Source organism: Dermacentor albipictus, chromosome 1 (assembly GCF_038994185.2).
Source record: "Dermacentor albipictus isolate Rhodes 1998 colony chromosome 1, USDA_Dalb.pri_finalv2, whole genome shotgun sequence".
NCBI lineage: Eukaryota > Metazoa > Arthropoda > Arachnida > Ixodida > Ixodidae > Dermacentor > Dermacentor albipictus.
In genome coordinates, this window is record NC_091821.1 from 56256294 (window position 1) to 56270343 (window position 14050).

The window sequence follows — 14050 nt, forward strand, 5'->3', positions numbered from 1 at the left end:
TCCCGAGTTGTAGGTGTTTGCCAGGCTTTGGTAGTAGGATGACTTGTGCCGTCTTCCACTGCTGCGGTATCTTTCCTTTTATCGAGCACTCGTTGATACAGTCTGTTAGTTTGTTAGCTGTTAGTTGTTTGTTACAGTCTGTTAGCCAATGGACGCGTCGTCCATGTTTCTGAGTATCTTTTTCGTAATGGCGTCAGGGCCCGGTGTCGATTTGGTGTTGAGTTTGTGCAGGGCTGCTGTTCTTTCTGCTTCGCTAAACACTTCATCGAGGTCGGAGTTCTGTTCCCCCTCGTATTCGGGATAAATACAAGTCGATGCCTGTGATATGTATTTGAGCTGGACCTCTTTCAAAAATTCTTGCTCTGTTTCTTTATACGCGTATAGGATCTCGTGCATGTTTCGCCAGTGCAGGTGACGATGGCTCCTCGAATATCAAGCTGTTGAAACGACTTGTCTTACTGAAAAAGAAAGATGACTCAAAAGATTCGTGTCCATATTTATGCTCGTTTCGGATGAAAGCAAAAATGAAATTCGGGCTCGTCCGGGATTTGAACCCGGGACCTCCCCCACCCTAAGCAAAAATCATACCCCTAGACCAACGAGCTCACGACCTTCCACCAGTGCAGCATATTTTCACCTTGCAAATATTTTGGCAGATTGCAAAAAAAAAAACAAAATCAGAAGATACAACTCTCGTTTGTCCACCACGGTGTTGGTTAATATTGATGAGCGTGGAGGGACGAGGGGGTGGGGTGTCACAGCGCGTTGAAATTCTGGATTTATCGGGTACTTTGAACGGTCAACGAAAGAGTTTTTTAAAGAACACGTTTCACGCGTAATATGGAGCGTGATTGTGATCACGAGACTTCCGTCGATACGGCGATGCGTAACCTAGTGACGATGGCTCCTCGAATATCAAGCTGCTGAAACGACTTGGATTGCTGAAAAAGAAAGATGACTCAAAACAATCGTGCAAATATTTATGCTCGTTTAGGATGAAAGCAAAAAGGAAATTCGGGCTCGTCCGGGATTTGAACCCGGGACCTCTCGCACCCTAAGCGAGAATCATACCCCTAGACCAAGGAGCCTTTTTTTTTCTTCATTGCCGGAATTTTCACATAGGAAACACAAAGGGCATCATTTTTTAAAATAATGTAAGCGATACATAATTATACACAATCACACTTTCAAGCTTGTGCGCATGCATGTTGTGTGGTCACTCACATTGTGGCTGGCCAAATCACGTTTAAAATTCCCTTAATGTTGCGAGGGGCTGAATTGCAGCAATGAACTTGGAAATACCTTCCCGGAAGGGCACCCGAGCAGGCCGGCTGTCAGGCTCCCAAAAGAAAGCGGCCATTCGAGCCCGCCATAAACAGTGGATGCCCATTATCATAATTAAGTCCAAAGGCATCCCGTCCTCATTTTCTACCGACAAATATCTACTAACTAATGGACTTAAAGGCAATTCTTTCTGTAGCGTTCTTTGAAGAACCTCCCAAAAGAAAACCCCTGCCCAATAATGCAAAAAAACATGGCCAATTGTTTCGAGTTGTTTACATATAAGGCAGTTTGCTCCCCAAGGTAAATAAAAACCCTTCTCTTGTAAAAAGGCCCATACCGGCAAAGTTCCGGTATGGAACTTAAAGAAAAAGGATTTAGTGCTTGGCTGCACCTGCATTTTCTTAACACGCTTTAACACGTCGTTTCCCTGTCCTCCACTGTTTATGGCTCTGTACATCGGAACCGGCATAATCATGTCAACTACAACCCTGTACAATTTCTTCCGCGACACGGAAAAGAAATAATCATTAGAAAAACGTACGGACAGAAAATGGACACTGTCAACGACTTCCCTTGGGCACACTCGAAGAGCACCAGGCATACTTAAATTGCACACCACGTAAATCGGCAAATGCTTGCTCAATCGTAACTGGCACATTGTACGCAGAAAGGGGTCACGCACGTCTCGAAAGAAAGTGAACCGGTTTACTAGCTGTTTCACAAAAAGATGTGACAGGCCTAAGCCCCCTTCCTTGACTCTCCTGAATAAGTTCGTACGGCTGCAACTCTCCCATTCTGATGCCCAAATGAATACAGCAAAAACTCTGTGTAACCTTTGCACATTTAAACGAGAGCAACAGAAAACTTGCATAACGTACCATATTTTGCTTATTAAAAACAAATTACATGCAGTAGCTCTCGCAAACATCGAGGGATGAGCACCTTTTCAATTTGTTGTTTTTTGCTTGAGTCGTTTGGCCTCTTCTAGCCAGTAGTCCTAATTTCGCCGGTAATGTTGGAGCGGACCGCCCAAGTATTTAGCTGGCGATTTTTTCCATCTAATGTTGGCGAACGTTTCCGGTGTTGACTGCCATTCACCATGCCAAAACCCGAGACACTTACTCCAATTTGCAACGCTCCCTGTTGTGCTACCAAAATGTTTAACAATAAAGGCAATCGAAAGAACCAGTGTCTTAAAATACCGAGGAAAGATGAGAGAGAACGGGCTGAAAGAAATATTGCGGTAAGTAACTGCGCGGGAAAGCAAAGCGCCAGGTCTTTTGAAAGAAGACCTACTTAAGATAAAACAACAGCTGGAGCAATTCGAGAACCGCTATCGCGGGGTGCTCGTTCGAGCCAGAGCAGAAGCATGAGCCGTGGAGGAAACGCCCACGAAACGGGCACTAGGTATCGAAAAGACGCATGCGTGGCGAAATGAAATAGAAGTGATTGAAGAGAAAGGCCAAGAACTGAATGACAGGAATAGCATCGCACGAGCTTTTCACTAGCATTACGAGCGGCACTTTGAATACCAGTCGGTCGATATTGAAGCGTACAGAGCAAACTATCTTTCTCGTATGCCGCAACTATCTGAAACAGAGTCACTTCTAGAAGCACCCATTACGCAACCTAAAATAGAAAGTGCTATAGATAACCTGAGCCCTATTAAGTCGCCAGGTCCGGATGGTCTTGGCGCGGCCTTTTAGAAAGTATTAAAGAACGAGTTGGTGCCTTTGTTGAAAGGGCTGTTTGACGAAGTTTTTGCTACCAACGCATTACCACCGTCATTCTCTGAAGCCCATACTGTCCTTATTCCTAAGACGAATTAAAAAGCAATGTTGTGACTAGTCACGGCACACAGACCCATTTCATTGACCAACAGGGACTACAAAGTCTCAATGAAAGTTCTTGCAAGCCGATTACAGTCAATCATAAAGGATCTTGTAGGACCACACCAGACTTGCGGTATTAAGGGACGCAGTATCGCGACAAATGTACATACGATGAGAGGCGTCTTGGAATGCTGTGACGATTTTCAATATGCTGTTGCCATTCTGCAGATTGATTTAGAAAAAGCCTTTGATTTTGTCTCACATGACATATTGTTATTAGTTCGCGAGCACGTTAATGTAGGATCAATCATCGCTGATGGGGTAGCTCTGGCGTACCGGAACTCCTCAACACGGTTGATTATTAATAAGACACTGGGGGCCCCCATTAAAATAGAGCGTTCCGTGCGCCAGGGGTGTCCTCTCAGCCCACTTTTGTTTGCGATCTATCTAGAAAGCTTTTGTTTGGCAACCATTCAAAACAGTAGCATAAAGGGCTTCAAACTCATGGAAGCCGAAGTGAAACTCCTGGCATATGCAGATGATGTAGCGGTGTGCTGTACTGCTATAGACCAACGAGACAACGACATCTCACCACGGCTTCTTAATATCGTCGCTCACTGTAAAAAAAAAAAAAAACGCAAATAACACTCGGTTGTTTACCTCGGTGCTGATTAATGGTGATGAGCGTGGACGGACGGGGGGGGGGGGGGGGCGGCGGGTGTCACAGCTCATCGAAATTTTGGATTTCGCGGGAACTTTGAATGGTCAATGAACGAAGATTTTAAAGCACCCGTTTCACGCGTAATATGGAGCGTGATTGTGATCTTGAGACTTCCGCCGATGTGGCGATGCGTAATCTAGTGACGATGCCTCCTCGAATATCAAGCTGTTGAAACGACTTGGATTGCTGAAAAAGAAAGACGACTCAAAATATTCCCGCTCATATTTATGCTCGTTTCGGATGAAAGCAAAAAGGAAATTCGGGCTAGTCCAGGATTTGAACCCGGGACCTCGCGCACCCTAAGCGAGAATAATACCACTACACCAACGAGCCATCGGCTTCCAACCACGGCTGCATATATACAACGGCTTAATATCTTCGCTCACTGTAAAAAAAAAAAACGCGAATAATACTCGTTTGTCCACCTCGGGGCAGAATAATTGTGATGAGCGTGGAGGGATGAGGAGGGGGGGGGGGCGGGCGTCACAGCATATTGAAATTTAGGATTTCGCGGGGCACTTTGAACGGTCAACGAACGAAGATTTTAAAGCACTCGTTTCGCGCGTAATATGGAGCGTGATTGTGATCTTGAGACTTCCGTCAATATGGCGGCGCGTAATACTGTGACGATGACTGCTCGAATATCAAGCTGTTGAAACGACTTGGAATGCTGAAAAAGAAAGATGAGCCAAAAGATTTGTGCACATATTTATGCTCGTTTCGGATGAAAGCAAACATTAAATTCGGGCTCATCCGAGATTTGAAACCGGAACCTCTCGTACCCTAAGCGAGAATCATACCCCTAGACCAACGAGTCAACGGCGTCTCACCGCGGCTGCATATATACACCTTAATATGTTCGCTCAGGGTAAAATAACAAAAACAAAACACCAATAATACTTTGTCCACCTCGGGGCAGAATAATTGTGATGAGCGTGGAGGGATGAGGAGGGGGGGGGGGCGGGCGTCACAGCATATTGAAATTTAGGATTTCGCGGGGCACTTTGAACGGTCAACGAACGAAGATTTTAAAGCACTCGTTTCGCGCGTAATATGGAGCGTGATTGTGATCTTGAGACTTTCGTCGATATGGCGACGCGTAATCCAGTGACGATGATTGCTCGAATATCAAGCTGTTGAAACGACTTGGAATGCTGAAAAAGAAAGATGAGCCAAAAGATTCGCGCACATATTTATGCTCGTTTCGGATGAAAGAAAAAAGGAAATTCGGGTTCGTCCGGGATTTGAACCCGGGACCTCACGCACCCTAAGCGAGAATCATACCCCTAGACCAACGAGCCAACGGCTTCTTACCGCGGCTGCATATATACACCTTAATATGTTCGCTCAGTGTGAAATAACAAAAACAAAACACCAATAATACTCGTTTGTCCACTTCGGTGCTGATTAATTTTGACGAGCGTGGAGGGACCCGGTGGGGGGAGGGGGGGCGTCACAGCGCATTGAAATTTAGGATTTCGCTGGCACTTTGAACGGTCAACGAACGAAGATTTCAAAGTACTCGTCTCACGCGTAATATCTTGAGACTTCCGTCGATATGGCGACGCGTAATCCAGTGACAATGACTGCTCGAATATCAAGCTGTTGAAACGACTTGGATTGCTGAAAAAAGAAAGATGACTCAAAAGATTCGCGCACATATTTATGCTCGCTTCGGATGAAAGCAAAAAGGAAATTCGGACTCGTCCGGGATTTGAACCCGAGAGCTCTCCCACCCTAAGCGAGAATCATACCCCTAGACCAACAAGCCTTTTTTTTTTCTTTATTGCCAGTCTTCGACATGTCACAGCACAAATTCTTATATGATATAAACAAAGACCAAAGAATCAAAAAGGAATAAATACACAAACCGAACAAAGAACAGTAATATTTACATTCGTTGCCGTCCGCTACTGCGGCACGACGTTGTCGGATTAAAATTCCTCGAGTACTGTGAGGGATTCAACCCTCGACAGCCACTCAGGAACAGGCTGTTGCAATTTCTGCACTTCCACATACCGTTGCATGCATTCACAAAAGTACAGACGCGCCGGTCGGGCATCCAGGTCACAATGGTAACCCGCCATTCTTGCGCGCCATAAACAGTCGAGGCCCGTAAGCATGATCAGGTCGTACGGGAAACTTTCGTCGTCATATACCGGCAAAAACCCGATTCCATGGGGATCTATAGGTAGCTCCTTTTTTAGAGTCCTTTGCAAGACGTCCCAGAAAAAAGACCCCTTGCCAACAGTGGATGAAGACATGATCTATGCTTTGCTTTTTACATATAAGGCAGTGGGTTCCCCATGGCAAGTAGAACCCACGTTGTTCAAGGAAGATTTTAACAGGTAGAGTACCGGTGTGCAATTTAAAGAAGAACGATTTAGTGGCTGGCTGAACTGGCACCTTCTTTACCATTTTCAATACATCTAGGCCTGGGTCTCCACTGTACGGGGCCCTGTACATAGGTACCAGCAAAACACTGACACAAATCACGATATAACTTTTTCCGTTTTACACTCCACAAATATGCACTAGAGAAACGAACCCGCAAAAAGGAAACACTCTGAATTACTTCCCTAAAAAAACCCCGAACTGGTCCTGGCATTATTTCGGTGCCTACAACAAATTCGGGAAGTGATCTTGACAGCCTCATTTGGATAACAGTGCGTAGAAATGGGTCATTTGTGTCTCGAAAAAAGAAGAACCTGTTTACTAGTTGACGCAAGAAGAGGTCGCCAACCCCAGACCACTATCCTTCACGCGCCGGAAGAGATTATCTCGGCTACATCGCTGCCAGATTGATGCCCACACGAAAACAGCGAACACGCGGGGCAGTTTCTGCACATTAACCCGAGAGCACTGTAGGACCTGCATTACGTACCAGATCTTTGTTACGAGAAACATGTTGCACGCTGTTGCTTTCGCGAACATTGACAGGTGGCCGGCGTTCCATCGGTCGGCTTTTTCTTTTATTTCTTTTGTCCGCTCCTTCCAGTACTCGCTACTGTCCTTGTAGGCATCAAGGGGTGCGCCAAGGTACTTAACTGGCGTCGTGACCCAGGTGACGTTCGAAAAGTGGTCTGGTGTGGACGCCCATCCTGCATGCCAAAACCCCAAACATTTCTGCCAGTTCACGAAGCTATTAGTGGCGTTACCAAACTGTCTGACGATACTCACAGCGTTCAATACACTTTGCGTATCTTTACAACATACAGCCACATCATCAGCATATGCCAATAACTTCACCTCTGCTGCTTGGAGGCGAAATCCCTTAATGTATTCATTTTAATTGATGGCCTGACATAGCGTTTCTATGTAAACAAAAAAGAGCAGTGGGCTGAGTGGACAACCTTGGCGAACGGAGCGCTTCACGTTAATGGGGGCCCCCAGTGTTTGATTAATTATAAGACTCGTATAGCAACTCCGGTACGCCATGGTTACCCCCTCAGTGATTATGTGGCCAAAATTAACATGTTCTAGGATGGTGAGCAATATCTCGGGAGAAACGCAATCAAACGCTTTCTCCAAGTAAAGCTGGAGGATCGCAACTGCATCACATGGCATCACAACACTCCAGCACACACTTCAACTTATGAATGTTAGTAAAGATGGTTCTTCCGCGGATGCCACACGTCTGGTGTGGGCCGACTACTTCCTTAATGACTGACTGCATACGCCGTGCCAGCATCTTCATCAGTATTTCTACCTTGATCTTAGCCAAAAGGCCGAGAAGCGATCCCGTCAGTATTTTGTAGTCGCAGTTAGTAACCGCTATAGGTCTATAGGAGGAAAGTTGCTAGAACTTCTCGGTCTCTCCTGTTTTAGGTATTACTACTGTATGGGACTGGCCAAAGGATGGTGGAAATATTTTCATTTCGTATGCTTCATTGAAAACTGCGGTTAAAGCTAGGTGGCTTTTGAGCGATTTGTACCAAGCGGCACAAAGACCGTCTGGACCTAGTGACTTGCCAGGGTTCAGGTCTTCGATGGCCTTTATCATTTCCTGTTCAGTTATTCGTCTTTCCAAAGTTTCTTTAACTTTACTCGACAGCTGTGGCATTCGCTGCAAAAATAAGTGCTTGAAACTTCGCATGTTGACGGGCGTGAATGCGAAAAGCTTTTGGAAATGTTCAAAGTAGGCACGCCCTATATTGTTCATATCAGTTACTACCACCCCGTTATATTAGATGGCCTCAATCTGTTTGCGTCTGGAGTGCTTTTTTTCTAGTCCCACTGCTCTTTTCGAAGGCATTTCCCCGCATGCTAGTCTTTCTGCTCTCGCGCGCACGAGCGCGCCTCGATAACGCTCTTCATCGAAAACCTCGAGCTTTTTCTTAATAGCACGCACATCTTCTTTAGAAGCGCCGGGTTGCATACATTCGAGCATCACAAATTTTTCCAGCAATGTTTTTAAATCCCTTCCTCTTGCCTTCTCTTCATATCGTAGTACGCTACTTCTTTCGATTGCATTGATTTTAATACTTTGTTTCAGCAACTCACATTCCTCGCCCAACTTCATAGAACTGTCTTTTCCAAAAGAATTCAGAGCATTCACTACCATTTCGTTAAAAGTATCATCCCGTAGGAGCTCAGCATTCATTTTCCACAGTTCCCAGACGAATTCTTTTCGTTCTTTTTTGCGGCCCACCCTGCATTTTACGAGGCAGTGGTCAGAAAAGAATACAGCAGTAACTGCATAGCACTGACATTTTTCTACTGAATGATATGATAGATAGATACGGTCTAATCGTGCATGATTTATTCCCTGGAAGTGGGTGCACCTCACTTCTCGGTCAGCCCCGAAGCACTGAGCGATATCCTCTAATTCAAATTCGTGTATGATCTGCGCCATGATATCGCTGCTTTTGTCGTAAATTACGCGTCGTGTCGACCTGTCTTCGATGTTCAATACACAATTGAAGTCCCCAACACAGGCTATCGCTTTGTGCACAGAGAAGTGGTGCTTCAAGTTCAAAAAGAAATTTACCCTTTCTTGCACCGTATTAGGCGCATAAATGCACAGCACGCGCCATTGGACATCGCAATAGCTGAAATCACAAACGACAAGTCGACTGGAAGAGCACGAGAAGTAACCGTCTATGACCAGGCCTGGAAGCTTCCTCACGAACAAGACACACCCCGCCGAAGTCCCTAAGGCGTGGTCACTACCGCATAGTAGTTGCACGTGAACCTTTGCACCATGCTCCCGGTCTCCTCCTCGCCGTCTACCTTGGTTTCTTGCACTGCTAAAACGTCGAGGTCGTGGTCCACTAGCAGTCTATACACCTCGAGCGGCCAGACCTCGAACGTTTAGCGTACCGAGGCTAAGCGACGGGTTGGTAGCCATTATTGATGAAAACCGGAGGGGAGAAGGCCCGGAGCATGGTGTTCACCTTAACGTCTAGCTGACCGCTAGACGCCTCCGTGACCATCCGGTAGCCGTCGCCCGAGTTCGTCTTTGGTCGTCTTCGCCGCGAGCCTACGGTCACCCTCCAGGTTCTGCTTAGGCTTGAGCGTGGACCGCCTGCCGGGTAGCGTCTTAGCGGGCGCTGCCTCGGAGTCATCGCCGGCCTTTCCGTCGATTTTCTCCTGCTGCAGGGACCTCTTGACCGGTGCCGAGACGCCTTCGACGCGGGCGCCAGTTGGGGTCGCTGCTGGATCCTTGGGTCCTTGGGTTGCTGGGTCCTTGGGGGGAGGTACAGTCGCGTTCATAAATTTGGAGACCACGCGAGCCCGTGGCCGTGTGCATGCGCGAGCCATCTGGCGGCTCAGTGCCTGCTGTAGAGAATATCGCAGTGCGCATGCGCGTACATCCTATCTCGCTGGCCTGCGTGCTCGCTCGCTGCGCACTGTCGCGTGGGCCGATTATCGTAATTTGCGTTCGGTGGCATCAGGGGCGTGATCAGAGATCTTTGTTCATTTCGCATTCTGTCCAGCTGCTGCAGCGTCACAAAGTGGCAGCGCGTAAAATTTCTGACAAGGGAGGGAGAGCGCTGCCAATCAGCAAGCAGTGAACTACCCACACGACAAACGTACGGGAAAGGTTGTAGTTTTTGGTGACGTCAAAATGACGGCAGGTTGTTGTCCATCATTTTGGTTACGAGCACATCGTCTGCTAGGAGCAGAACGCGACTCGATATGTGCTCAAGTAAAACTCTTGCTTGGGCTAGTTGGTTCATGCTTGAAGTAGTAAAGGCAAGGAGCAGAAGACCAGGTCCTGTCGTTTGTGTTCTTCTTCCTGAGCCCTGGTCTTCTGCGCCTTACCTTTACTACTTCAATATGGGAAGTTAGAGGGGTCCGCTCGCTACGAGACCGGCTTCGCATGGCACGAATGGTTCACCGGCTGCTGATTGGCTGCACTCTCACTACCGTTCTCACAGATTTTTCATACTGCCACGTTGTGACGATGCAGCAACTGAACAGAGCGCGTCGAGATCGAGAGCGCCGAAAACACCGCAGAGATTGGACCAAGGGTATCGAAGATGCCGCGCCGCTGCTTCGGGAACGACACTACTGGCGGCGGCGGCCGCAAATTCCTATCAACGGCGCGCTCGCGGGTGCGCAGCGAGCGAGCGAGCGAGCAGGCCGCGAGATAGGATGAACGCGCATGCGCACTGCGGCACTCTCGACAGCAGGCACTGAGCCGCTAGACGGCGGGCGCATGCACACGGCCACGGGCTCGCATGGTCTCCAAATTTATGAACGCGACTGTACATAGTTCCGTCCTCCTTCGATCGGCGTGCTCATCTCGCTCGTTTCTGCCGCCACGTTGCTGTTTCCAGCACCCTTTACCGCTTCCTCCGCCTCGGTCACGTCCATCATAAGTTCTGATGTCGACGGCTCGCTCTGCGCCGAGCCCGCGGCTACTGCGTAAGAGTGTACACAGTCCGCATCATTGTGTCCAAAAAGCCTGCAGCGGGAACAATGGGGAACCTTGCATTCTCGTCGAACGTGGCCAGAGCCCCGGCAGCGTAGGCACTGTATGGGGCGACCTGGGGCTACCACCAGCGCAAGCTCGCCGGCGACGCGGATCGGGTGGGGCAAGTCGTCAACTTTCATTCCAGCCTTCAGCTGGGGGGCATCCCAGCGCATTGAAATTTTGAATTTCGCGGGCACTTTGTACGTTCAACGAACGAAGATTTTAAAGCACTCGTTTCACGCGTAATATGGAGCGCGATTGTGATCTTGAGACTTCCGTTGATATGGCGGCGCGTAATACTGTGACGATGACTGCTCGAAATATCAAGCTGTTGAAACGACTTGGATTGCTGAAACAGAAAGATGAGCCAAAAGATTCGCGCACATATTTATGCTCGATTCGGATGAAAGCAAAAAGGAAATTCGGGCTCGTCGGGGATTTGAACCCGGGACCTCTCGCACCCTAAGCGAGAATCATACCCCTAGACCAACGAGCCAACGGCATCTCACCGCGGCTGCATATATACACCTTAATATGTTGGCTCATTGTAACATAACAAAAACAAAACACCAATAATACTTTGTCCACCTCGGTGCTGATTAATTGTGACGAGCGTGGAGGGACCCGGAGGGGAGGGGGGCGTCACAGCGCATTGAAATTTAGGATTTCGCTGGCACTTTGAACGGTCAACGAAAGAAGATTTTAAAGAACTCGCTTCACGCGTAATATGAAGCGTGATTGTGATCTTGAGACTTCCGTCAATATGGCGACAAGTAATCCAGTGACCATGATTGCTCGAATATCAAGCTGTTGAAACGACTTGGAATGCTGAAAAAGAAAGATGAGCCAAAAGATACAAGCAAATGACGCGCCCCTTAAAATCACAAACATAAATCGCACACAATAAGCCGACCACTATTGTCTGTCAACACAGTTTCAACTGAGAGGCCTAAAGCGCTTATCAGAAAAAACGCACAACCACCTGAAATACCGCATGCGTGCGAAACACACACGTACAAACGTGACCTAAATGACTGCAGCATTTGCTCTGTCCCTTCTTCACTATGGGGAACCAGCGCTGGCCAGGAGGCGCTACGACATTTTTCATGCGTTACTAAAATATGCTGAAACCGTCCGATAGGGAGGCTACGAAGATGGCACGACATATTTAGCGATAAGAAACGTGCGCCTGTATCAATGTTTGTCTAGCCCGATGCGGCCAGCCAAGTTCTGTCCATGGCCATGCGCGCTGCGTAGAGCGCATGCGCTGCTACGTCCTAGCACGTCGGTTCCCTGCCGTTTGAGGAGCCGTGAAAAGTGTGACTCAAGACAATCGGTGAATTTGCTGACACGAAATCACTGCGTGTGCTACTGGAAACTGTGTCTACCGCTCGCTAGGCTGTGTGTTACGGCGCTGCTGTCGACACGCGAAGCTTCAGCGCTGGTTGCCCATCGACTTTTGTTTCTTGTACACCGATTACGTCAAGGTTCTTTTTCATGAGCAGGCGACAAAGCTGATATTGCTTGCGCCTTCCTGCAAGGCCTCGAACATTAATTATACCAAATCGTAAGGCTTTGTCTAGATAGTTTTCATGGTAATGTGAGGAGGCACGTAAGAGTAAAGTCCTTCCTAAACAGACTACTGACACTCATTTCGTTCGAATGTGACGTCAGTCTTTACATCCTCCTTCCTCGTATCCAACACTTCTTTGTCTGCCTCGGTCGATTCTAATTTTACAGTCCCCTCGCCCTCACCTCCCCCACCTCAGTACTCATACATACTGCGAACACTTGCTGGGGGCTCACGTCAGTCCCGACGCTGGCCCTTTCCTGCCCGTTGGGATATTAGGCATCGGCTGGAAGCTCGACCGACGGCCATTCGGTGTTTTCGCAAGGGGTTCCTCGTGGCTTGATCCACTTGATCCTTCGCCCCTTTTCTCGTTAGCTTCGAGTGGACGTTTTACCGGGCCCGCTCCTTTAAGGGGCTCCGTCGTGTTCATGGGACTCTGAGAGTGTCCGAGCGATTCCGCAGGCTCGTTGCTTCTCTTGTTCTTGTCATTATTTTCCGCATGGTGCTCTTTTTCTTCAGCTCGAGTGGGCTTCTCCTCTAATTCTTTGGTGTCCGCTTTCTTCGCTGGTTCACGGGTGCCTTCCTTTGGATCAGGACGTTGCACCACGCCACCTTTTCCAGCCGTCTCTTCAGCATGGAATGTGTCCATTGTGTGCTCCTGGATGACTTCATCACATTTGGATCGTCCAGCCACATTCGCGTACGTTCGCACGCACGAGCTTTCGTCGTGCCCGAAGCGTCGACACAAAGCACAGCGTGGTACGCGACACTCTCGCCTGATATGACCTGTGCGGTTACACCTCAGGCAGACCGGGGCACGCCCAGGAGCAACAAGCAGTGCCATGATGCCGGCGACCCGAAGTTGATGCAGGAGGTCATCTATGGTAACTCCGGGTTTCAGGTTCATCGATACAATGCGGGTTGACGAACCTTTATCGATGATGCCTTGCACGCGCCAGCGTTCCTTGAAGACCTCCGTAACCTTCCCAAAAAGGCGTGAGCGCGGCGCGGACGTCCTCATCTTGCACGTTGTGAAGGAGCCAGTAGAGCTTGAGCCGCACATCCTGGCTATCTGGGTTAACCACCAGGCAGCGACGCTCCTTAACCGTAATGTCTCCGAGGGCCAGCACTTTCTTCATGGCATCTGGGCTTCTGAAAGTAACCACCCACACGTGGTTCATCTGGAAAGCCCCCAAGGCGTCAACCTCGGGAAGCAGACCCAGACGAACCATGCAGCGTGTCTCTAAAATCTTCGACTCGGTAGGGCCTTGCTTTTACGTCTCCGTGAAGAAAGAGCGTGTTGGCTCCGCATGGTCCTGTAGGCAGAGGCGGCAAAATAACTTCGGAGTCCTGGTGGTGGTGGTGGTGGTCTGGACTGTATAGCCTCGTCGACAGTTGTGGAAGGCGCAGCAATAGCTTCTGTTCTGCTCAAATTAAAGACTTTGCCTCCGCAGAATGTGGTTGTCCTTACGGACTCAAAGGCCGCATTACAACAAATATACCGTGGTTTGCCATCCCTCAAGGTCCCCCGCAAATCACTAGCCATCGTGAAAGAGCTCAACAACAAAGGCTTCACTGTAAAGTTTCAATGGATTCCTTCCCACATTGGTATCTCAAGAAACGAAAAAGCTGATGCGCTTGCATACGCAGCGCTCTATCATCCTCCCAAAGTCAAGGCCCCAAAGAGTAATCAAGTGCGAAAATCTGACATTTGAAATCAC

General features: G+C 48.4%; 3 non-coding genes across 3 annotated transcripts; all 3 read right to left on the bottom strand.

Moving 5' to 3' along the window:
* Positions 1–1016: 1016 nt before the first annotated feature.
* Positions 1017–1088, bottom strand: TRNAP-AGG (transfer RNA proline (anticodon AGG)). Its single transcript has one exon. It is a non-coding gene; the product is annotated as a tRNA-Pro (tRNA).
* Positions 1089–5066: 3978 nt separating this feature from the next.
* TRNAP-AGG (transfer RNA proline (anticodon AGG)) lies at positions 5067–5138 on the bottom strand. Its single transcript has one exon. It is a non-coding gene; the product is annotated as a tRNA-Pro (tRNA).
* Positions 5139–11183: 6045 nt separating this feature from the next.
* TRNAP-AGG (transfer RNA proline (anticodon AGG)) lies at positions 11184–11255 on the bottom strand. The gene has a single exon. It is a non-coding gene; the product is annotated as a tRNA-Pro (tRNA).
* Between the last annotated feature and the right edge of the window lie 2795 nt (positions 11256–14050).